Source organism: Nanorana parkeri, unplaced genomic scaffold (assembly GCF_000935625.1).
Source record: "Nanorana parkeri isolate BGI_ZX_2015 unplaced genomic scaffold, ASM93562v1 scaffold463, whole genome shotgun sequence".
Taxonomy (NCBI): Eukaryota; Metazoa; Chordata; class Amphibia; order Anura; family Dicroglossidae; genus Nanorana; species Nanorana parkeri.
In genome coordinates this window covers 1,132,722-1,159,601 of record NW_017306731.1, presented here as the reverse complement: position 1 = coordinate 1,159,601, position 26,880 = coordinate 1,132,722, and positions in this window count along the sequence as shown.

Genomic DNA, 26,880 nt, shown 5'->3' with positions numbered 1-26,880 from the left:
ACACAAATTAAGAAAGATTTGGGTCAGTTGGGGAAAGGAAAGGAAGTTTTTATTTTATAAGGCTTGTGCGTTACTTAGTAACTGGATTTGGGACTTGTCTACACAGTTGGAGACTTTAGTTGTACTTTAGATTTCTAGATATGTATTGCTGACTATCAGAACATGTCCTGGCTGCAGTTGGAATTTCTTTTTTATTATTCAGGTTTTATTTATTTATATCCTGGAATCGCTGTGATCTGCTTTACAGACATTTCCTAGATCATTGCTGTACACTGCACTGGTTTGATCAGAAGCAGACAACACTTGAGGGTTCTCTGCCAGAATGTGATAAACACTCAACAGTGACTTACTTCTAGACCTAATTCTCAGACAAATGCTTGAGGGTAACTGTGAAACACTATATTATATTAACAATACATAATAATGTAAAGGAGATTTGTAGGAAAACAAAAATGAAAACCACCCGTGTGATATTGCTTTATTTTAACCTTCTGTGATTTTAACACTTGTAGAGCTAATTTTTATACCATTTACCAAGCTCTCCATGCTTGGACTCATTCTCTGAACTTACAACTGGTTAGTCTTACTTCCAGCGGTGATATATTGTCTTGTACTTATGGGGCAGGAGATTGTATATCTAGGCAAAACCTTTTAAGTTTTGGATACAGTGTGTCCCCATTGGGAAGATTCCCCCCTCTATTTGTACTGGTGACCATTGTTATTTAAAGAGAAGGTTAGGGAATTGCAACATCTTACAGTTGTCCCCTGTACAAGAGGTGAGGGGGAATCTTCCACGGGGGACACCTGTTCTGGGGAAACCTTAAAAAGGAAATTCCCCTCACAGACACCAAAAATATAATGAGGGATTTTAAAGGAGTTGTAAAGTCCCAGCATATACTATCCTATTATAACATCAGCATTGTGATAGGAATACATACTAGACCTGTTTTTGATAATTAAATCAAATCTTACTTGAAAAAAATCTCTTGAGTAGTAATGAGAATACAAGAATTTAATAATATTGGGGTCAGGATGAAATACTTTTTATATGTGCCCTGCTGTTTTGAAGTACAATCACATAGCAGGAAAACATGCCCACGTTCTTCATTCTGGTATACCTGCCCTTAGACCTGGGGTAGCTAAATATAGGTCCTCCAGCTATGGTGAAACTACAAATCCAATCATGCATCTGCCTCTGGAAATCATGCCTGCGGCTGCCAGGGTCTTGCAAAGCCTAGTCGCTTTGTAGTTTAGCCACTATTAGAGGGCTGAAGTCTGACTTCCCCTGCCATCAGAAGTGAGCAATTCATTTTCTCAAGGGTCCACATGAAAAACTTAGACTGCTGTGGAGAGCCGAACCAATAGACAAAACTTAATTTTGTTCAATATTTTATCCCTTTTTTTAAGAAGCAGTAAATTATATGGTTTTGATAATGTACCCATTAGAGTGCCTCCTTACACTGTTTGTCCCCTTTAGAGTTCCCCGTTAACACTGCTTGTCCCCTTTCAGTGCCCCTTTATATTATTCTCCCCACATATCTTAGTTTACTACTTTTTTAGTAGGCCAGAGGTGGGAGCAGGCTGCAGGAGATCCCAGGAGAAGATACTCTTCCATCCTCCTGTAATACAACAGGGGGACACATTTAATGTCATTGGATGCTAGGACCACTGGAGGTCGACACAACCAATGACTGCAGAGGAGGTGGACACCTGATGTCATTTGTTGCTAGGACACCAGTGGTCCTAGCAACCATGGACTGAAGAGGAGGGGGCCTGCACTGGGCTATGGCTTGCGCATCCACTGTCAGCCAGCCATAACCGAGCACAGGTTGGCGATTGCAATCTGGACAGAATTGTCACTCGGTCCATGTCTGGACTGTGGGCTGGATGTGGGTTTTTTTTTATTGTCACGTAACCCACTTCATCATTTGCTTCTCTGCATCTTCCTACTGCTGAAGTGTCAGTAACCAAGACACCAGCATTTCCAAAGCAAGTAAAAATGTTGAATTGTGAATATGTGAATTTATTCCACTGTGTGAAACATTCCTAGGAAGGCATGACCTGTATTTATGAAAGTATTCACATGTATTATGTGACTTGCCATAATTAAACATTTACACGGATAAGCCTGTTGATCATGCCCGGGCTGCACACATCGTATTTCCATTTTTTTTGTAGCTGGATAGACTTGCAGTGGTTACAAAAAGGTGCCATTGTTTAATTTACAGCAAACACATGAGGTATTTGTAGCTCATCCAGATGAAATAAAAGTACTTCTTTGTATTAGCCGTAGATGGCCTACTGTTTGTTATTTAAAACGTTATTGTTGTCAGATGATTGCTCTGTCTTGCTTCATTTTTCATGGATCATACAGTGGTTCAGCTTGTGGCATTGCACCCTGCCTAGGGCCTTTCAGCTTTATAGTTATAAAGAGGAGCTTGATTTACATCTGAACTGGGAGCACAACATGACCAAAACAGAGAAATTGATCTAATGAACTTTTCTTATAAAAACTGTAGTAACATTGTGTTTATACTGAAGTCCTTTTAAGGACAGCAAGGCTGTGCACTGCTATAGTTGTATGTTCTTAACGTGCTGGCGTGGCTTTCCATAGGCACTCTGGTTTCAAAACTCTCTTCTAAATCATGAATAAAAATGTTTCTAGTGTGTGTGTGCTAGTGTGATTGTGGGATTCAAACATTGTCAAGGCGGGTTATAAAGCTTTACAGCTTCGACCTACATGAATTATTAGTAATATTAATGTATAAACTGTGTATTTTGTATCTATAGTGAGGTCTACCTTCTCCATTTTTATTTGTGCTTGTGTAGAATCTCAACAACTGTAATTATATTCTCTGCACATACGGTATACTTAGTTTAAAATTGGGTAATACAATATTGAAACTATCATTACAGATAATGTCCTTTTGACTTTTCATAAAACTTTACCTAATTTACTGTATGTAACCTTTGAAAGTGATATATTGCCATCTGATTATGAAAGCTTAAAATAAGCGTAAAAACAGACACACTACACATTATTATTCTTTCTGCCAGCTTTTGTATTGCAGGGGATGATGCCACTCTCCTTCAGTCAAGATCCTGGGGAGTGCTAAGTAGCCTAAATCGTGGAAGATGATGCTTAAAGTTAGGGATGCACAGATACTTTTCGAGTACCAGTGCAGATACTTGCCATTTTCATGAGAACTACCAGTGTTGCAGCTGTGACCTGGCTCTGGCGCTCCACCACTGTCCTGAAATCATTAGTCTGTATTGTTTTAGAAAAACTGTCACATTACCATAAACAAAAATGTATCCGTACTCGTACTTGTAAGTACTCGGCAAGTACCAGTACTCATACTCGCAAAACTGGTATCTGTGCATCCCTTTATTTATATTTATAAAAACAAAATCGTACATTAAAACAGAGATGTACAAATCCCTGGAGCTCCGTGTGCTCCTTACAAATGACAGCTGCCTCCTAATTTTTGAATTTCTCTCTAGTCTAGTCTTGGAGCTCACAAGTATCGGTACATGTGCTCGTACTTGTACCGGGTACTGTACTTAGTATCTGTGCAACCCTACTTAAAGTGCATATGGTGCAGGGCAGGCATGTTATTGCAAGATGTAGTTTATTCCGCATTTCCTGGGATCTTGCCAGGAGGACCCTGATGTAACTCTCACTTGGCTCCACAGGTCTAGGAGGCCAGGGGAAAGTAAAATATATGTAATACATTTTTTTTCCTACAAGGTTCTTTTCCATTATTGTTTCAGAGTTTTGACATGAGGGGAGCACAGTAAATAAGTGAACCTTTTTGTGTTTTCGATTCAATGTTCACTTTAAATATGCTTCACGTACACATTTATTTAGCTATTTATGGGTCAGCATCACTAGGGAGCCCTTTTCACATCAGAAGCCCCCCTTTACATCAGGGCTCCCTTATCACACTAGAGACATCCCCTTTACATCAGAGTTCTCCCTTCACATCAGAGTTGTCAGTCCCCCCTTCACATCAGAGTCCTACAATCACATCAGAAGCCGTAGCTTTGGAAGTATGGCTGAGGGTGGGAGGTAGAGCAGACCTGGACCTGAGGCAAACTTCTGTCTTTTTCTAAATGGATCCAACTCTCCTGAGATTAGCATAATTCGTTTCCATGGTGCTGGCGACAGTGTGCAAAAATGTAAAGGCACCACTGAGGAAGCCAGAAGGCCACGGTACCCTGGTCAAGAAAGACTGTCCTAATGAACAGTGTGGATTATTATTCAGTTATAGATAGCATAAGCCTTTCTAAAATATTTGTATTTACTATATTTTACATCAAACACCTTGGCTTGAGGCCTATCCAAGGAACTAGGGTTTTGTTTAATGGTCAGTGTGTTTATTCCTTAATGTTACACTATGTTTGGGTATTGGTATAATGAAAGCGAAACATACGCTCGTGCAGTCATGTTAATGACAGAAATAAATACATGCTCATAAATGCTTGCTAGTAGCTTTTCAAATTGCTGGTTAAAATACAGTTCCCCTCATTCTCAGCTGAGAGTGTGACACTGCTTTAAAGCTAAAGTAAATAAGGAATTTTTGGGTTACACTTAAACTGTATTTAAACGCAAAAACAAAAATACATTGCAAGTAGGTAAAAATAAATGAAAACTAATGGAGCCACTACATTTAAGGATTGGTAGGCTGCAATATATTAAATTTTTGCTCTTGGGTTTAGATACACTTTAAAGCATGGGTCGGTCTCAAACTCAATACACTCGGGATGCACTCGACAAATTTTATTTCTCCTATGGGGACCGCTTGCCAAGTTTCATACTTCAAAAATAAAATGTAGCTATATCTAGTGTGGTTACATGTGGTTAGAAAACACTTCCCCTGGTTGCACAATCGATGCGTCCAAGGAGAGTGATTGTTTTCTAACTGCATGTCATCTGATCATTAACTTGAATGGGTGACAGCTTCCGCTTGTAAATGCAAGATTAGGGATTCCTGCTGCAGGAAAAGCAAGTTCCTGACACAGAAATCTCTAATCACACCTAAACTAACAGATGTGAATTAAGCCAATAATACAACCCAGTTCCCCACATATAAAATAAAACAAAGAGCCCCTTCTCCTGCCAACCTTTTTGCAGGGTGGAGGCGAGGAGGCACGATCCCGGGTGATCCAGTGGTTGATTAGTAAGGTCTGGTACAGACCTTTACTAAGCCATCCTTTCGGCCAGCGCTCACTGAACGATTTCAGAGCGCTGACCGAAAGGATTTGAGTCCCGGCACAGAGAAACAGCTACCTTATGCAGTCTTCATTTGACAGAGAGGCAGATTTGTCAGGCAAGTCAGGTACTCGGTCCATGACCAGGTGCTTGACTTGGCTGCTGGCCACATAGTACAGGCTAGCTTGACGCAATTGGCCCGCGGGCTGATACTTTGAGACCCCTGCTTTAAAGTATATCTAAAGCCAACTTTTTTTCTTGTATTCAAAACTTTTGAGTTCTGGATAGAATATGGAAGTTTAGTGCTGTCTGTGACCCTACTGGGGAGATGGACTATTTATTTGGCTTTGAGGACTTTTGTCACCGGGAGAAAAGAAGATAGTAAATACGAAATTTTACAGTTTTCACTGGAACAGAAGGACAACATCTTCCAATGGGGACCCCTGTGTGGGTGGCAGCTAAAAGGGGATTACCCCTCACCATTTCTCCAGAGCAGGATGAGAAGGGAAATCTCAATGGGACAAACAGCAAAAAATCTAAACCTGACAGCGATCTTATTCCATCCCTACTACGGTATATCCAAAATAGACACACAAAAAATAGACAGTCAAGGTCCGTTCACATTATAGTATTATTTTAGCATACACCATCACCCAGCACACTTAGCGCTATAGTGTGAACAAGCCAAAATTGTATATACGGCACTTTGACAGTGCCCTTAGCTACGCCAGCGAAATGTGTAGTGAACCTCCTATTATGCTGCCTGAAGGGAGTTATTGAACCTGAGAAGCAGCATTCCTTTAATGCAGATCTATGTTTAAACAAGTCGCAACTAGACTCGTACAAGAATTCGAATATTTAGGCTTAAAGTGCACCGGTGTCCAGACTATAGATATTAACCACTTCAGCACCAACATGTTATACCCCCTTCCTGTTCAGACCATTTATCAGTTTTCAGTGCGGACATACTTTGACAATTTTTTTGGTCATGCAACACTGTACACAATCTAATTTTCTCATTTAGACACTTTTAGTACACTCTAGCATTGATAGGCACTCTAGTACTGGCTGTACCAGCACTGGTATTGGATGGCCCTGGTACTGACTGCACAGGCACTGGTACTGGATGGCCCTGGTGCTAGGTGTACAGGCACTGGTACTGGATGGCCCTGGTACTGACTGTATAGGCACTGATACTGGATTATTATTATACAGGATTTATATAGCACCAACAGTTTGCACATCGCTTTACAATAGAAGGAAGACATTACAATACAATTCAAGATAAGATGGTAAGGAGGGCCCTGCCCATGAGAGCTTACAATCTAAAAGGGAGGGGGAAGTGATACATGAGGAGGTAGCTGTGTGGGGATGAATTGTTTGAGAATGCAATGGTTGAGCGGTTAGGTTGAGGTGGGATAGGCTTCCCTGGAGAGATGAGTCTTTAGGGAATGCCTAACGGCAGTCAAGGTGGGCGACATGCAGACAGGTTTGGGTAAAGAGTTCCAGAGGATGGGAGAGACTCTCTGTACCTTATTTTTTCATGATCTGCACTGTCCATTGACAGTGCAACTACAAGTACTGTGCTAGTGCCCATGCTAGAGATGCGCACACAGAAAATAAAGGTGACCTGCCCTGGGAGGATCAGTTATAATGGTCTGACAGACTGTGGTTAAAATATTTACATATTGTTAAGGTGCATCTGAACTCAAAAACTGAAGATTTGCTATCATTTAGGGAACATCTATAAATGTTAATTGTGTCTAAGAAGTGCCTTAAAAATCTAACTTTTGCCTGGAATTCCTCCTGAAAAATAGCAATGCACTGCTTCACATATACACTGAGTACTTCTACTGTCGTGGTAAACAACCTGCTTCCCTATTTATAATGGTCTGGCCCTGTAGCAACTTCAGCACAAAATGATAGCTAATTTGCCTACAAACGTCAGGTGGTCATAATAATCTGGCCACTCAGTGTATGTGTGAGGGACACTGCGTCCTTTTAAAAAAACAACAAACCTTTGTTAACACATCTCAAGTTAAAATGTACACACATAAAGCTACATTCACATGGGCGATCCGGTGTGGCTGTTTTGCTGCGTTCAAAGGTGGCTAAATGCCACCTCTGGATGCTGCTGCACGCTGTGCTATAGCTGAATACAAAGCGGTTGATTAGCTGTGGCCACCGCTGTTCACACACAAGCTGTGTGCATTTAGCAGTAGAATGCTAGTAAATCTCACTGATTGCCACCCTTTGCTGCCCATGCAAATGTAGCTTAAAGTGACATTAAACCCTCAGATTTTTTAACATAAACCAATACTGTAATGTGTGCCTTACTGTAATCCATGGTTGTTTCCCTTCTCTTTGTTGCTCTTCCTTTTAAATCTCTATCTGCAGTTTTGCAGCAGACTGCCTTGTTTCAGGGTAATCCATATGGTGTCTGTGTATAGGTTTGTATATGTTTGTAACCTGAGCCAGCACTACAGGAAGAGGCCCTGAGCCTCACTTACTGCTATTCACTTACTAATGAGAATAGACCGAACAGCAGTGAGTAGCCTGCCGGAGGGTCGGCTCAGCCGATCCAGATGTTGGATCGGCTGAGTCGAACTCCTTCTGCACTTCGGGTCGGCCGAACATGCTGAGTATGTTCGGCCGACCCGAAGCCATGTGAAGCAAGCCGATGTACGGCTGATTTCAGCCGATGTACGGCTGAAATCAGCCGTACCAGCCTGAAGTGAATAGCCGAACAGTGCTCGGCTCACTTCAGGTCGGTCATTCACTCGGCTGCCTACGGCAGCTTAGTGAATAGACCCCTAAGTGATCTATAGAAGAATCAGGCTCGGTCTTATGGTTGTGCATTGCTGGTATTTGCTAGATAGGTTGGTGTGTCTGAGAGCTTTGTGTGTTGGTCTGAACACCTGTGTGCATCGGTACTGCAGCCCTAAATGAAAGGAGTTGTAAAGTCCCAGCATATACTATCCTGTTATGAGATCAGCATCGCAATAGGAATACATACTAGACTTGTTTTTCATAATGCAAACAAAGCTTACTCGATAAAATCCCTTTTTATAAAGTGCTGACTTCTGTCTGCCCGTCACGTTCAACAACTTTCCGGATTCCCAGTGTGCTTTGCTTCCGTTTCCCTGCTGCTTGATGTGATGCAATCTCAATATCTCAAGACAATATATCACATCATACATTGCTTCCAGCAAGCAATGATAATGTTACATTGTTCAGATGTTGAGTTGTAGTTTGGACAGCAGGCTTAGTTAGTGGTGACACAAGTAAGTGCATAGTCACAGAGCTGAGTGAAATTATGTCAGTGCATTGAGGAAGTACATCCTATGGGCATCTTCAATAAGTAAGTTTACAATCTTCTAGATCCAATATGGTTATTAGGAGTGGGACCGAACTTGTGGCAATCAAATATAGAAATACATGTTTATTTTTAGTTTTTGACCATAGATGCCCTTAAAAGAACTACACCTGAAAGCCCATTTTAGGCTTAAAAAAAGAGAAAACGGACCAGAGCGCATTAAAAACACGTCAAAACGCACTGCACTGCATATGTAGAAACTCTTCCAGATCTGGTCCGGATTTGGTGTGAACAAGCCCTGAAACATATCAGGACCAGTCCAGAGCTCAGGGGACAAGCTGATTCTACAGGAAACTATCACTTTTAAACATCAAAAAGCAGCATCCATTGTAACACATTTAATCAGCATCTGAAATAGCCTAAAAATATTTGTATCACTTTAAATAAATGGTTGTCACTTATATGGTAGTAATGTAGTAACATCGCTCATATCTCTGGATCGGACCGCTCATACCTGCACAGCACACATGCTCATTATTTTTAAGGCAGATTTTCTGGCACGTTGTATTGAAGATCCAGCAATTACACAAGACTGGCCGTTTATGGCTCACATTAACATGTTAGTTTTTTTTTACAGAAGCTGAACATATAACAAATAGACAACGCAGGAAAATGATTGCAATGACAAGTGATCTGTAACCTCGTTGTGTAATTTGTCACTTTGTGCTGGTTTTGTTATAGTGGATCCGGGATGTACACCAGCTCATCACTGTCAGACGTGTATGTTAATCGGCAACTCTTGGGGAAAATATCTGCTGCGTGGCTCCCTCCTTTGTGCTTTGACATTTCTCGAATATTGCATATGTAGCCCAAGGTCTGTGATTAGGATAGGCAAAATGCTTTTATGCACGAAAAACGCATTTGTTAGACTGCATCTGAAAGAAGAATATTTTGCATAGCCTGACCTTTCAGCTGCCTTGCCGTTACATTTGTTTTTTTTAATCACATTTTCCTATTTTTCCACTTTTTTTTCCAGTTAATTATTCTTCAGTCTTGAAATACCTCAGCTTATTTTTAGCCAGTTATTAATGCAGGTCCTTCGTTCCTTTTCTGACAATGAGCTTCAGCTCAGCCCTGAAAATGTGTTATCACATTCGCCTTGTAATGCTTTATACTGTGTCATTATAAAAAGGCACTGCTTTCTTGTTAACATGGGCTGTTCAGCTTCATTGCTCGGGATATAACCCTTTGGCTGCCAAATCTTTTTTGTTTTTTGTGCACACTTTTAGCACTGAAGATTGCTTAAAACCCCCAAAATATATATTTTCCAAAAACAGTGACCCTGTCGAATAAAATGGCTCCAGCTGCAAGACATTTTTTCTACTTTTTATTGAATCTATGTCAATATAAAATACGCTTAAAGTGACACTAAACTTAGGAGTTAGATCTTAAAAATGCATTCAAGTTCCCCAACTATTAAAGAGGAACTTTACCCATAATAACAACAAACACACCTTTAGAAATGTTTAGTAATGACAGTCTACAAACACATACTTCTAGATAATTGTCGTCTTTTTATCTATGCATACCTTGTTTTTCTTTTCCTCAACCTTCTTCTGACAGTGGCCATGTTTACTAAGGGCAGATTAATATATCTCTCCTTATTTCCTGGAACTCTGGCACATGCGACCATCATCTCAGGGGAGGAAAATGCCTTTCCCTGAGATCTGGTGAGATTACAGATGATATTTCCCAGCAAAACTCTGCTGATGTGCCCAAGTGTTTTCCTATGATGCAACACTTGGGCATGATTACATCATTTGTGCCAAAAAGAACCAGGAAGTGGGGAAAAAATTGTAAGTAAAATAAAAATGTTTGTTTAGCTAATGAATCTAAGATGATTTCATATCAGCATGCAGAGCTGTGTGCTGGTGTGATTTTTATACAAAGGGGGTAAAGGTCCACTTTAACAAAAATGTATCTTATTTGTGTATCATCATCTCTGAATTGGTGCTGACACTGTCCTTCCTTCTGGAGGGTGGCTACTTTTGTTCTCTATGGTCCCTGTGTGTGTTGTAAAGTAGCCACTGTTCCAAACTCGGTCCCGTGATGGACTAAAATCTCGTGTTTTGTTTACTAATTTGTATTGAAATTACAGTCTATCATTGTGCCATAGCAGAGGCAGTGTTAGCACTGTGTCTGTGGACAACAATATGTCTAGAGTGCCAGGTGCAGGCTCGATGATGTAATTCATTCACATAAATGTGGAGATGCATTGGAGGGATGACAAGGGAATTCATTGGTCATGTTGTATTACCGTTCATGGCCCTCCACAGGAAGTAAGGTATCATCACCGACACTGGCAGAATCAACAGGGAATAACTTGGAATAGGGGGAGAACTTTACAATGGTTTTGTACATGATTAAATAACGAAAGGAGGATATATTTGTGGAATGATTACTGATTTGGGGTGAAGTTCCACTTTAAAATATAGCTGGTCATGAATAGGTATATTCTGTAATCTGAATGTTCAATCTCACATTATTATAACTGCTCAGAACTACATACAAAAGATTTATATTGCCCCCTAATTTTACTTTGACAATCCAGTTTAAAGCTGGATATACACATTTTAGTCTGATTGTACTATCTCTACCAGCAACTGTTTACTGCAAGGATCTGCCTGATAGGAAACTACATGGCATAGTTTTGGTATCTCTAAAGGAGATTTTAAACAGATTGTACAATCAGATTGTAACGCATATGGATACCAGTTACCACAATGTCAGTTGTCTGCCCTCATGCATATTCCTTAGATTACATAACAGTGTTATAGTAGTATTAAACACTCAATGTATTTTTCAATAATGAATACAGATTAAACATATAAATTGTCCATCAAGGTATTTCGTCACATTTTTGTCCAAACACTTACAGTCAGCTAAAGGGAGAGGCTTGCCTTGCTGTGTCTGTGTGTTTTGTGGAGTCACACACATCTTACTAGCACACACACACAAGGGTAGCTCCATGGGACCCTGTAAGGATAAGGAGTCACCATAAAACAGGATATCAGGGTCAGTGCTCAGGAGACCGACTGATTCTGCAGGAAACTAAAACTTTTAATCATCAAGGAGCACCATCCATTGTAAGTGATTTCATCAGCATTTGAAATAGCTTAACAACATTTTTGACTTTAATATCACTTGAAATAACAGTTTACAGAGATAGGGTGGGCTCTCTTGATAGGTAAAGCAAATGAGGGGACATATGTTTTTTTATGGCTGAACTTGCACAATATTAGTAATCTAAGTAAATGTTTTATTGTATAAAAAAAAGTTTAGGCGTGATTGAATGAAAAAAAAACAATGTGTGATTTACAAATATTAAAACCAAAGTGCTGAGCTTACAATATCATGTAAATCAGAAAGGTGGAATTATACTTTAATTCAGGAATATTTAAGGATTGCTTAGGTAATTTAGACATTCCCTCTTTGATATCTCTTGAGTTTGTTTTATGAACGATAAGCCAGCTAAATTGTGTTTCCCCCAAAAAAGCTTCATATTGCAGTTCATGGTGTTAATGAAAAATTAATATTTAATTTGTGCATATTAAGCACTGCTTAGTAATTTGCAGCCTCTGCAGCTAAACTTTGTGTATTTAATTACGTTTGATGCTTGTTTTTGTGCTTCTGTAGAATGATAAGCTTTTAATTAACCCAGGGTTCTTAAAGTGAATTTAAAATGTTTTTGTATATAATGTATTATTTATAATGTTTTAGGGAAAAAAAATGTCTTTAAATGCTTTATGCTTAATTTAATTGCCAACAAGGGGCACTCCAGGCCCCTTATCGCTTTCTTAACTGTCTATTCAGGTAAGACAAATAAGAAACTCAAACTTTGTATAATATAATTGAGGGACTCAGTGGAGGTGAGCCACCTAACCCCATCCCTCAGCCATCTCTGTTTTTAGAGCCATCTGGAGTTTCAGTCAGAGAGAGAATCTGAAAAGCGAAGTAGCTTTTGCTTGTGCTTAATTTAGAAAAGCCTGCAGCGCTCTGTGGGTTTAGGGTATGGGTGAAGACCCTTTTATTTGTGAAAAAACTTTTTTATAAACATGATATGAAACATCAGTCTAAAAATGTATGTACTAAAAAAACTTAAAGTTCAAATAAATTATACCATTTGGAATATTAAAATCAAAATGTCCTGATAATGCCACAATATGATATCATTCTTAACAGACCTTAATGCCAGCTTAAAGTAAAAAGGTCACTGATAAAATCTAGGGATAGGTTCTAGCACATTTTAGGTTTAAAAAGAATAAACAAATTAAAAAGTACAACCAGGAAACCACCACCAGCACTCTATCTATGGTTGCACTTTTTCCCTTTGCCCATGCTGGAAAAAGTTAGCCTAACTCCCTTGTTTCCCCAGCAGCATATTGCCATCTGTCTTTCTTTCCCCTGAAAAGTCCATGCATGGGTGAGCTTATTCCTTCTCCCATGAAACATTGGTAGTGCCTTGTGATTAGCTCTGGTCTGTCACATGGGCAGGAAAGAAGTCCACAGTCCTGTGTAAGCTCCGGTTGGAGTTCACAAAGGGCACTTCTTTTCCTGGTCCCTGTGACTGAACATAGCTTCCCAGTAAGAATGTGCTGCTGGGGAGTTGGGGAAGTTAAGTGACCCACTAGTTTCCCCTGCATGGGCGAAGAAAAGGGTAAGTTTAAAGTGATATTAAAGTCAAAATGTGTTTAAGCTTTTTCAAATGCTGATTTAACCACTTACAGTGGATGTTGCTCCTTATTGTTTAAACGTTTTAGTTTCCTGCAGAAGCAGCTGGTCTCCTGAGCACTGGTCCTGATATCATGTTTTAGGGGTGCTCCTTTCCCTTGCAGGGTCCTATTGAGTCACCCCTGTGTGTGCTAGTGAGCACAGCAAGATGAGCTACTGCCCTGCTCCCCTCTCCTTCCTTCCTTCCTTCCTTCCTTCCTTCTTCACAAAACTAGTAGATGGACAGCTGCAGGAGACTTCTCTGTCCCTTGTGGTGTTGTCTTGGACAGAGAGTTCAAGGAAGCCGAGTTGAGAGAGTTGGAGCTGTTTGGAAGAAACATAACTGTAACTGCTTGTGCAAAAATGTAAAGAAATCATTTGCTGGGCAATATATATTTGTTTGATCTGGATTCATTATTGAAAAAAAAAAAAGAGAGTTTAATACTACTTTAAGCCGTAATCCCTAATTGCCTTTATGTACGTATGATAACAAAAACAGATGTGTGCCAGTTGGATAAGTGTCTCAATGGCTCTATACATTAGGCAGTTACCTGTGCAATATACCAGTGGCTCTGGATACATGAGAGACTGTGGACACTCCTTATGAGTAAACCACTTTTTAAGGAAATGCGTGATACCTGGATGCCTTCTATTTAAAATGTTGTAGTTCAGAGAAGTTTAGCGGAGTGCTTTTTGGCTACTTTTGCTCCATCACAACATAACCTTAATGGCTGTGCTGTCAGCGATGATCAATATTAAATGCATAGACAAAATTGATCGATTGAACTTGCCGTTGTAAGAGCCGCTGTATTGCACTAAAGATTTGATGTATTTATTTTGAATATCCAATTACATCTAGACATATTCATATTTCTAGCATCCCAAATTAGCATTATAGCATTAGATTCTCTTTGTAACTTGTCCTAGATCAAACAGAATCAAAGGTCCCTTCAATATCAAACAATAAGAGTCTTTCATGTGGAAGCTGAACTGGTTTATATTCCAGTTCCCTTGCGTATGATGAGGTTAACAAGAGCGATGGAACTTCCTTTCCAAGAAATGCAATCAATACCAGTGAATCAGAGATATCTGCGCCGTTCCTTCGCTCTTTGACATTCAGAAGCATCACCATGCCTTAACCAACATTGATTGGCTCATCGACATTTTCTGTAGATACATTTAGACACCTTAAAAGCCCTAATACGATATTATCCTGTGTTAATGGTGCTGATGCATGCGCGAAAGCCTTCGACAATCTATGGCTGTTCTGTAGCTGCAAATCCAACCAGTGCAGGAAGTGCGGTGAATGTGGCATTTGTAGATTCACAAAAGCTACACACAACCAAGGAAAATGAAAGAAGACATGGTGCAAAAAATAAAACTAAAGGCAGCCTCCATATATCTCATACATCAAGCTTTGGCTGTACAGCCCTCAGGACACTAATTTTTAATACAACATCATACATTTTCTGCTTTTTCAATCCTTATACGCCCACAAGAAATTCATATAAAAGACAGCAAAGGAAAAAATAGATGTGAAGGAATATAAATGCTGTACAGAATGTAATGTAATCACACACTGCCGGTATTAAAGGGAATCAGCAGTTTTAGTTGGTCATCCAAGTCCTATGAGTAGTTACACCCTATACATTCCCTCTGGTTACACCCTAGGCTGCCAAGTCTTGACTAGTCTTTCCATAAGAGATTATAAACAACAGCAGAAAACCATAATGACATATACGCAGGTTGCCATCGTTAGCCACCTTCAGAATTTGCTAGTTTCCTGGCCATCTCTGGTATAAGTAGGACACTGGCCCAAAACAAGCATACAGATCAGGTAATTCAACCTGAAGTCTGAGTTCCTAGCTAGCATACTTGATCCAAGTCTGTGGCCTAGAAAGCACTGAAACCATCGGATCATCATGGCAGCTAGGAAACTTTTTGTAGGGGAGGTCAGCAATGGCAACTTTCATACGTCCTCATAAGTGAGTCCAGGGTTGTTTAACCCTTCACAGAGTAAAAGAACTGATGTTTTTATGGGTTACCTGAGCACGGTCTCAGGGCCCAGTCACACCATCAAGAGTGTGTTTCAGTGCGTACGGCCTCTGGAATGCAACCTGGCTGGCTCACTTTGTTTTGGGGTCGGAGGGGGCGTGGCGGTGCATTTAACTCACTGTGTAGTAATGGCAATCTACAAACACATAATTATAATTTCAAGCTTTTTTTTCTTTGCATACCTCATTTTTCTTTTCCTCCCCCTTCTTCTCTGGGTGGTCATTTTCACAAAGGGAAGATAAATCTCCCTTTACTTTCTCAATCTCTGTGTCTGCCTCCCGGAACATGTGACAGTGCACCTCATCTCGGGTCAAAGAAAATGCCTTTCTCCCAAGATCTTGTGCGATTTTGCCGTTTATACGTGAGATTTTCCAGCAAAGAACTGGTAATGTAGTCTTCCCAGGATGTATCTGTAAGGCCAGGGCTACATCACCAGTGCCTCAATCAACAAGGAAGTAGAAAAACGTTAGTTGGAAGTAAAAACCAAAAAAGTTTGTTTTAATGAATGTAAGATGATTTTATATCAGCAAGCAGAGCTGTATACTGATGTGATGTTTGTTGAAAGGGGGTGAAGATCCACTTAATGTCTGGTGTTCATGTAGAAAACGGCTGTACAAATCCCAGAAGCCAGGTAGGCAATGCTTCTTAAAAATTATAGCTGGCATCTAACTTGTGAAGTTTTCCCTAGTTGTTGTTAATGGAGCTGGTTCCTTAAAAAATCCCACTGGCTCCTGGAAAGCCGAAAGGTTTTTAAGCCATTCCAGATGCTGATTAAACAAATAACAATGGATGCTGCTTCTTGATATTTAAGTTTGTTTCCTGCAGAATCAACTGGTCCCCTTAAAATTGGCCCTGATATCCTGTTTTAGGGTGATTCCTTTACCTTGCAGGGTCCTATGTAGCCGCCTGCCTTGTGTGTGCTTGTAAGCTGTGTGTGTCTCTACATACACAGGCACAACAAGGCTGTCGTCGGGTTTAACATCATGGCACCCCACTTAGCCTGGACTGGGTAGATCACAGGGAGAGTCTGTTTGGTCTCCCAATGAAGTAAGGTGGCGGGATGTATCTTCAAACAGATTTTCACATGCCCCTATGTGTCTTCTCCAGTTAATGGCAGTGTACAGCAGCAGCTGTATAGCTGTACAGACCTTTGTCCCCAGCTTTGCTGGATGAATCTAAACAGTTTAATATACCTAATAATTACTTTCCACCAGATATAAACCAACGCATCTCTGTTTTCTTGGCCTTGGAACAACCTGTCTTTACTGTATGTATATATAACAATGGTACAGCTTTTTTATAACAGTAAAAACGGATTCAGTGGAAAGTGCATTTTCTTCCAGAAACATTGGCCTAAAAGTCCCTAAGCCATTTTAATTAACTAAAGGAAGTTTTTTGCAGCAGAGGCATGAGTCGATTACTTTCTTCATGTGGACTTTTGTTAGTGTAGTGCCCTGGCACCCAACATGTGGCTTGGCGTGCTGTATTTCAGATCACAAATCAGACTCAGACTCAGCCCAGCACTAAGTTCAGGAGCTGGATTCATCACTTCCATGCTTCTGCTCCTGCTACAGAGAGCTCCACTGGATTTCATACTTTTTTCCATATCTCAGTTTTGCTGGTCTCCTCTATTCTTAAAATGCCTCATAACAAGAAGTGCCTGAACAATTACATGATCTCCTCTTTTGGGTCAAATGAGTACATTTATTAATGTACTCCTATGACCCAAAGGCAGCATTTGGGGGCTACTGCTGCAGCCAGGAAAGATCCTGACAATATTGTCAGGATCCACCCCGCTGCCTGATTGACAGCTGGCTCTGCCTCTCTAGAGCCAGAGCCAACTGTGCCCGCCCCCTTCCCCTGTCTGTCCCTGCAATGAGCTCTGAAGGAACAGAGGGGGGAGTGGGGAAACATTTTGGGGGAAGTGACTGACAGTCACCACTCTCTGAAGGGAGAAGAGCATGAGCTGAGTGATCAGCGATTTGTGATCGCTTAGCTCTCGAGCTATAGAGCCGGCATGTGACATTTGCATATGACATAGCCAGCTATAAGTATTGGGAAGAGTACCTTTTTAATATCCCAGTACTTCTCCTTTAATGAAAGCTGCAGATTTAAAAACTATTGAATTGTACTTTTGGTGTTACAGTAGCATATTACAGCTTTTATGAGAATTTATAGTGACTGGGTTCAGACATACTTTAATTCTGCACAGTGTGTTACTACAGATGCTTAGCAAGAAGCATGCCTGTATATGTCTATTGTATAGCAGGCAGACAAACAGCATTTTCAACCTACATATTTTCTTGCGACAATTTGTTACAAAAAAAAAAAGACTGTGTGCAGCCTGCTGCCATTGTGAAACAAAGAGAAAGCATATTGGAATATTCAAGAAGAACGGTTACTTTTATCTCTTCAGCATGGAAGATATCTGTCTCCGGAATATCCTGATTAAAGATATTTCAAAGCTTAGTCACATCAAATTAAGACCTGGCGCGCTTGGAAATGTAAATGCGTACACCTGAGAGATGAAAGCGGTGATTTTCACTCGCCTGCTCCTTGATGTACAGGAAATGATCATTAAAATTGCATAGAATTTCATTTATGCCTCTACGAAAGAGTGTTTTGTGACATTTACAAATATGTATGTAAATGTTTAAACCAAAACCTATGTGAGCTCCGCTGGATGATACATTCAGTTCAATCTTTACCTACTTCTTGGTCAACCAGTGTCTAAAGGGTGTAACAGTCTCTGGTTCCTGAGGCTCTAAGACCCCTTGGGCCCCTTTCAGACGGGTGGTCTGATCAGGTCCGTCTGTCAGGTTTTTTTTTAGGCGGGTCTGATCGGATGCGCCATGTAAGTCTATGGGCAGCTGGATCTAAATGGACAGATGTCCATTTATATCCGTTGCCCCTGGCTCTGGCCAGGTCTACAAAAACAAACAGAACAGTGTTCCTTTTTGCCGGACCGGGGGTAATCTGATGTACACATGGGGTCCGATCCTTTTTAGTTTTTTTCCACTATCGCAAGTCGGCTCCATGCTCCCTCGTCATGAGGTGACGAGGGAGCATGAGGCCGGCTTCGCGACCAATCAGAGAGCCGGGCGCCGCGTCATTACACGGCACCCGACTTCCTGATTGGCCAGCTTCCCGACCAATCAGGAAGCCGGGCAGCATGTAATGGCTCGCTGCCTGGCTTCCTGATACTGGAAGTATCGGGCTAGGCATCGGAGCATTTGGGCAAGTACGAGTACTCGACCAAATACTCGGTATAAGCACCGATACTAGTGTCAGTGCATCCCTAATAATAATCATATAGGGAATTATGTATGCATGTAAACCTAAATGATTGATTTTCTATATTTCAATCTATCCAAGTGTGGAAAGGCAGTTTAACTGTAGTACTGATTTTGAGCTACAAATGGTAATCAATCAAGAAGCCTGTCAGGCAGACCCCAAGTGTAGCGTGAACAGATGGAATGTTCACAGAGAAGACTTGAGCTTTTAAAATGAGAAGAATGCAAAGAGTAGTTGAAGGAATATACATGACTCAGGAATATTGAAAACCCGTATTAAGAGAATGGAACTTCATTATGCTAATATGAATGTATGGCCTGGATGGGAAGGGGGTTTAACACCGCGGATGTCAACTGGTTAAGGTAAACATCTCATAGGTTATTTTAAAGTAGAAGATGGATATAAGGCCAGGGATTTTTTGAGTTTTATGCAAGAACAGTAGCAATTTTCTCTTTTGAACTTCTTCTACCCTATTTTGCGAGATAAAAAGAGTATGACATAAAAAATCATATGATACAGTTATAATTCTGATGATAATGAAAGCAGGCCATTTCACTTCTACTGGCCTATCTGATAGAGGACATGGTGAGGTAAACATTGTTTTTTTTAGGAATGAGGAACCAGGTTTCCTGACATCTTTACAATATTCACCTGAAGGGCGTTGTTTTGCAGCCAAAAAGCGCAGTGGGGAAGCAAAGAAAAGGTGAATATACTGTATGGTGCTGGGGAGAGGGGTTAAAATTGAGCTATTGCTTTGCCCTGCATGAAAAATAAAAACACGTCATACGTATGCAATACTTTGTGCAGAATGTTAGGGGTAGTCACAGCTTGCATCTGACGCTATCAAAGTATTACAATTGCAGAGTACATCAGATTATCTGGTGTAATACTCAAACATAAAGATGTGAAATCCAAACAATGTCCATATATTTTATAACATCTTTGGGTAGTTTTCTGTTCTGCAATACGCTTTCCTGAAATTCTAACAATCTATATCTGTGAAAAAAACGATAATAAATATGTTACATTTGATTAATTTGAAAGGTATTTTTGTCATATAAACCTCTTCCAACCAAGCCTTTAAATGCCCTCCCTTTGGAAGCTACCAGCTGACGTGAAGTTGGTAGATCTCAGTCCTGGATGTTACTGAAAAGTCCGGTCTCCAATGATGATCAGGAACCTATCAGAGAAGTTCCTCATTATGTGATCTCTATATCAGCTTTGACATAGTGATTACATGCAGAGTGGAGGCTTCATTAAGAAAAAATAAAAGCCTTCAGCCTAGAGACAGAAATGATCCGCCTATGCAGATTAGTCGAAGAGTTATTGTTGAGTTGACCAACGCATGCTGATGCTGCTTAATTTGGCCTAGGTATCAATGATGAAGGTTTCAGCAGATGTAACAGATGTTTTTTAGTGGCATTCTGACGAGTTTGTACCAAGCGTACGGGTCAAGAGTTTCTTATGTTCCTTCTTTTCTCCATTTTACAGAAAAGCTGCCAATCATTTTTGAATAGAGCTTTTTTATTTGCATTGTCTCTAGTATTTAGTTGGTACCTTGCACCAAATAGCATGAAATCTGGCCAGTATATGAGGCCACCTTGTTTTTAGCATTTTATGTCATTCCTATTACCATTTTGATATGTGAAAACAAAAAAGGAGATTTACATAGTATTTGAGGTTGAATAAAGACATTAGTCCATCAAGTCCAACCTATTAGGATCTCATTCTAGTACCTGTACCCCTGTATATTACGGTCCCTTAAGAAAATAGTTACATAGATTTAAGTTTTGTTTTTTTATTATTGAAATAACCAGATGAAAAAAGGGGGAACAAAACCAAGAAGGAATGGAGGAAGATAGGTGTATACAAGTCATCATTGAGGACACATGATATTATTGAAAGTACATACCAATAGAATCATTTAGGATGAAGTAAAAGCACAACTAAGCTTGTTTATTTTTTGATGGTATAAGACATATATCAAAGATCTCAGTATAACCAGTCATTAAGGTTGACCAAGTGTTGGGGATCTCTAAGCAGTAGTGGGCTGCACGAATGCTGGATTAGGAACCCAAGATTAGTAAGTAAATGAGTAAAGTTGACTACTTAGTGTTAGGGATACTGGGGGATTGAAAGAGAAAGGGAGAGGGAGGATAATATGAGGAGAGTAAAAAGAAGGGAGGGGCTGGGTAAGAGAGGGGTGGGCTGGCTTCAGCTAAGATACCTGATGTTTGTGCTTAATGGCATTGCAAAGGGATGGGAGGAGTGGCTTGTGACAGGGATCAAAACTCCTTGGTGTCCATGGATACACTCTACAGAAGCCTACAGTAGAGTAGACAACAGTATTTCCCCTAACAATGCCTTCACCTGTTTATTCCTCTAGAAGGAAGCAGCCATATTTGTTCAGGCACTATCCAGGGTCATCCTTTAATTCCTGGACTTGACCCAGATCAGCTCCTACTGCAGCCTCTACCTTGTGATTTCCTACAAAGTTACAATTGTGGATTGCTTTTGCAGTAGACACCCAGATAGCAAAGATAACTTGCTACAAACTTGTGGCAGGGTGAAATTGTAATTTTTGTTAACTTGCTGCACACATTCCTGGCAAGTTGTAGACTTGCAGAACACTTGCAGCACAAGTTCTAGTTGACACTTTTTGAATTTGTAGCAAATTTGCTTGGCAAGTCTACAGGAAGAGTCCTGCAGGTCTTAGCAAGAGCTCGGCAAGCTCAATGGTCTGAAGACTTGCAATGCTTTAGCTAGTCATTTTCAAACTTGCAGCTCGATTGCTTGCTATCTGGGCATGAGGATGCCAAGGGACATTCTATAACTAAACCGGTGGGGACCAAGGATCAGGTGAGTATATCTGCTTTAATGGAATCCCCTAGACAAAAGAAGCCCTTAAGGCGACATTAAACTTTCCTTTTTTTATTTTTTTATTATCTTTTTTATGGTGGTCAGACTTGCAAAAAAAAATATATACATTTTTTTTTTTATTTCCTTGTTCTCAAGGGGTATCCAGTATCCAGATCACAAGCCCACTCCCCCTCTACGGGTGCCTCCATCAACTAGCCAACTGCTGTGGAGGCAGATATACTCACCTGTATGCGCGGGAGACAGACAGCGTGCGGCCAGCCACGCACCTACCCTGCAGTCACAGCTTGACTGACGGCAGAAGGAACCTATGCAAGCAACCAGGAAGTTCGGGGAAACCCATGTATCTCCCTGGTCGCGTCGGAGGAGACGAGCGGCTGCAGATAAGTGGGGGGTGGGGGGGCAGGGGTGTTACAAAAGTGCTGGGTGTTTTTTATCTTGATGCAGAGAATGCATTATGGCAAAAAACACCCATCCTTTATTACTACTTTAAGCCTTTCAGTGTGAGGGTAGCCATGCTGCGCGGGTAAATTTTTAAATTTCCTTCTTTAATGCTGTTTTAATGATTACACGATTGCATTAAATAAAGTGTGTCTTGTATATATGCCTGGAACGTTGAATTAACTTAGAGTTTTTTGCAATGCCCATTTTTTAAATAAAGTGGAGCTTAGGGAGGTACTTCTGTGACTCAGGGCTGTTTTGGGCCTCAGCAAAAGAATCCTAAGACACATATATGGATGCTTCTAATATTGTGTGTTCCCAGGTTCTCCCAATACCTTCACCAGCACCACTTTGAAACAATGTGTGTGGTCTTTTACAGAATGTAAGCACTGCATCCTTGTAACCATTATAGATCCTTCTCTGTAAAAATTCCAATTCCTTTCTTATTTTCTTTTAGATATTACCTACTGCAAAGACACAGAATAACCGGTGCAGCAGGAAAACATTGCACAATTTGCAGTAAACTTGTTTCAATTGGTGAAAAAGCCTAAAATGTTTCATGAGGCTTTACACAAAGATTTCAGCTTGGGCTGAGTGTTGGGAACGGTGAACAATGATCAGCCAGTCTATATTCATTGGACTAAATGCCACTTGTAAAATGCACTAGAGACAGATCAGCCAAATAGATGTGATTTTCTGCTTCCTCGTTTATCTGCCACTGTCTAGCAACAGCATAGAGACCGACGTCACACAGCTATTTATCCTGAGCCTAAAAAAAAAAAAAAAGTCTAAATGTCATTTTTTCCTTGTGGGAAAAGCACTGCTTCAGCTTTTTATAATGATGGCTGAAGTTGAATTTTACTATTGACTTACTGTAGAGTGGCAGATGTGTGCTAATTATGTCTCATTGCTATGTGCTATACTCTAGTAAAACTGAAGCGTTAAATGAAAAGTAACCAGCACACACGGAGTAGAATCATAAATCCTGGTTCTGTTTATTACATCATTGTCACATTTGTCATGAAAAGCCAACATTTCGGGGCCACGCATGGTCCCTGCAGGGTGACATAATGGCCCCGAAACGCGGCTTTTCATGACAAATGTGATGATTTAATATATAGAACCAGGATTTATGTTTTTACTCCGTGTGTGCTGGTGACTTTCCATTAACACTATGGAGTTTCAGACAGCACCGTCTATGCCATCACTACGAGCACCAACATTATCTTGGAAGGTCGAATGCTGTATTGAGTGCAGGTGACTGATGACACTATCATACTCTTGCAGTCGACATACTGATGTGATCCACCATGTCTATGTGGCTTCATAATGTAAGGAGCATAAGAACACTTTTCAGGGTCTTCAATTCTGCAGAAATGGAGCTGATGCCTTGCTTCTTGCCTTAGCATAAAAGAAAAAAAGACTACATCGTTGATGCCCTGTCTGACCTCTATTCCTTTCATAAGCCAAGGTAAGTAACTCCTTCCCCTCTCCATGTACTTACACAACATGATGTTGCAGACAGATGGGCTTAGGTCTGCTACTAATTATTATTTTCATAATCGATTAGTTGCTCGATAATTTTTTCGATTAATCAGATTCAATTTTTTTTAACTAATACCATCCTTCATTTAAAATTAAATACACACATGCAGTGTTACAAACATAAGGTTTACTTGAGAATAAAACTGCATGCACAATTTTTTGCAATCGCACTGCACTGGAACGCACGGCATTGTGGTATTGTGTGTTCCAGTGCGGGAGATCACACTGCAGCTTGGAGGCGCATTTGGGGTGCCGTTGAAATGAATGGCACTGCAACGCTCGTCCTGCTGCAGAATCTCTCAGGCCGAATCCGAAAGTGACTTTTTTTCCCACCTTTTTTATCATAAAAAATAATAATAATTGTATTGTAAGCACATGGCACTTGAATAGCTCCAGCCAGGGAATTACAGCTACCAGGGGTAAGATTCCGCAGACAGCAGCTGAATGTAAATACAGCAGGTAGTGGGCTGGTGCAATAGCCAGCCTGCTATTGGCCATTTCAAATTGCAATAGCCAATAGCAGGCTGGCTATGGGACCCAGCCTTTGCTTGCTGTGCCCTCCTCCCAGCATGGAGGAGAGAGCTGGAGGATCCAACCAATTTGTATTGTAAGCACATGGCACTTGAATAGCTCCAGCCAGGGAATTACAGCTACCAGGGGTAAGATTCCGCAGACAGCAGCTGAATGTAAATACAGCAGGTAGTGGGCTGGTGCAATAGCCAGCCTGCTATTGGCCATTTCAAATTGCAATAGCCAATAGCAGGCTGGCTATGGGACCCAGCCTTTGCTTGCTGTGCCCTCCTCCCAGCATGGAGGAGAGAGCTGGAGGATCCAACCAATTAATCCATAATGAGAATAGTTGACAACTATTCTCATTATTGATTATTATCGATTAGGTGGTTGCAGATGGGCTATTATTTTTATTACAATATAGAGCTTATTAAATGACCCCCACGAACGTTTAGCCATAATATCCTAGTATGCACAGCATATCAAGCACAGTGGCGTTGTGGTTAGCACTTCTGCCTTGCTGGGTGTCACGGTTCAAATCTGGGTCAGAACACTATCTGCAAGGAGTTGGCATGTTCTCCCTTTGCTTGTGTGGGTTTTCTCCCGGAACTCCAGTTTCCTCCCACACTCCAAAGAGATGCTGGAAGGTTACATAAGTTACATTGTAGGTGAAGTTGAATAAAGATACAGGTCCATCAGGTTCAACCAACATAGTGTGTACAGCCCACCATAGAACCTGCACAGCCGCCTAAGAGTCTGCACTATTACACTAATTGCCATTATTTTTTCTAGACTTCTACTTTCAGAGCTCGTTATTAATAAAACTAGTAATAATCAACAGCAGTGGCAATTATTTAATATGATAAAGAGTATATAAATGTATATAGTCTCACAGATACAACCGGCCTTTTGAAGGCAATCATAATACTGATAAAGCCCACGATGAAATAGAGTTTGACATTACTGCTTCAAAATATATCTAAACCCAAAAGCAAACATTTCATATATTCCAGCTCACCAATTCTTAAATGTGGTTGGTGCTTTAGTTTTCTTCTTAGGCTTTTACTTCTTTTTTTCCTCCCGGTGATCTGGCCGGTAAGTCTGTTATTTTTTATCTTCCTTTACCAGGCCAGGCTGTCCAGCAAAAGTGGCAGATAGACAGTTGAGACAAACCAATTAACACTGACAGGGTGCTCACAATAGTCAGCTGTTATCAATATATGTAAAATCTTTGACAACAGGAAAAAATAAAACTGTTGCTGAAGCTGGTTAACAAGTGTTGGAGTTCAGCTTTAAATAATTAGTCAAGTCCATCAGGGGCGTCCCGAGGCTAGGTGACACCCGGAGCGGAGACGGTGCCACCTCGCCGTTATGTCATGGCGCACGCGCGTGCGCGATCGTCTTATTGAAGATTCTTGAGCGGCCATGAAGGATCATAAGACGGGCGCATGTGAAGTAGAGATCTTCAGCTGGGAGAAGAGGAGAGACACAGTGTAAGTGAATGCACGCAGCCCGGGCAGCATGCACGCGCACAGACTCCGTTGAACACAGAAGACACAGCAGTCAATGCTGGATCAGAGACCGGCACCAGCGCTGGAGGGACTCATGAAAACTACTGGAAAGAAGATGATCGGATCAAGAGGCATCATTTAAGGTAAGTCCTTAACCACCTCCGGGCCGGCCGTAGTAAAAAAACGGCCGGCACGGAGCTCTCTAGATCTGAGCGGGCGTCTTTAGACGTCCGCTCAGACACGCCCCCTCGCGGGATATGACCGCAATTTAAAAACAGGCAGCGGTGCCTGTTTACATACAAGCGATCCGCCGGCTGTAGAGCCGGCGGTTCGCTTGTATTTTGCAACGATCGGTGCGGGCGCTACTTTTATATTTTACCAAAAAACTGGGTAATAATAAGTGTTTCCTAACATAATGTAAACATTTTTTTTTCCTAATTATAGTAAAAAATAAAACCCGTAGTGGTGATTAAATCCCACCAAAATAAAGCTCTATGTGTCCCCAAAAAATGGTATAAAATTCATTTCAGTACAGCGCTGCATGACGGAATAAACGTCAGTCAAAGTATCGCAGCGCTGAATACTGGAAAATGGCCTGGCCAGGAAGGGGGTCTAAACACCTGGTCTTGAAGTGGTTAAAGCAGCATGGGGTGGGGTGGGCATGTGACTGTAATGTCACTTCAATCATGTCAGATTTTTGCATGCCTGGAATTCAGAGTCAGTGTGGTAATTTATAAAGCTCTTTTGTTTTATGTTGTAAAAACGGCATGCAAACGCACCTGAAAGCCCATTTTAAGCTAAAAAAACAGCTTTGGAACACAGTAAATGGCGGTAAAAAGGCGGCAAACCACAATGCACCGCGTTCCAGATCTGGTCCGGAAAGTGCTGTAAACCTGGCCTAAAAGAGCCAGTTTCATCCCAGGAGGTAGCTGAACGGTTGGTTTGCATTGACAATATTTTGTTCTTTTTTCTTGCTAATTCAGAAGCTGCGTCTATTTTTTGCTCTAATGTTTTCATTGAAAACATCGAATTATCAGGATAGCTAATTACAAGGGCATGTACTTTCTCCAATTATCTCAGCCGAGAAAATGCATCACCATGCTATAGTTATTCTGCAGAATGAAAAGAACCCAGAGATCTATTGGAAGCGAGTTTTAACAAAGGGAGTTTAGAAGCTGACAGCAACTAGGCTTATGGCTGTTTTGTGGAAGGGGGTTTGCCCTGGACTCTTCACCAGAAGAGGACTGCAAGAGATCTGCACGTCATAGAAGAATATGATATTTGGAATTTGGGAAACAGTAAGAAAAGGTTTTATGTCAGGTGTGTGTGTGTATACAGTATATATA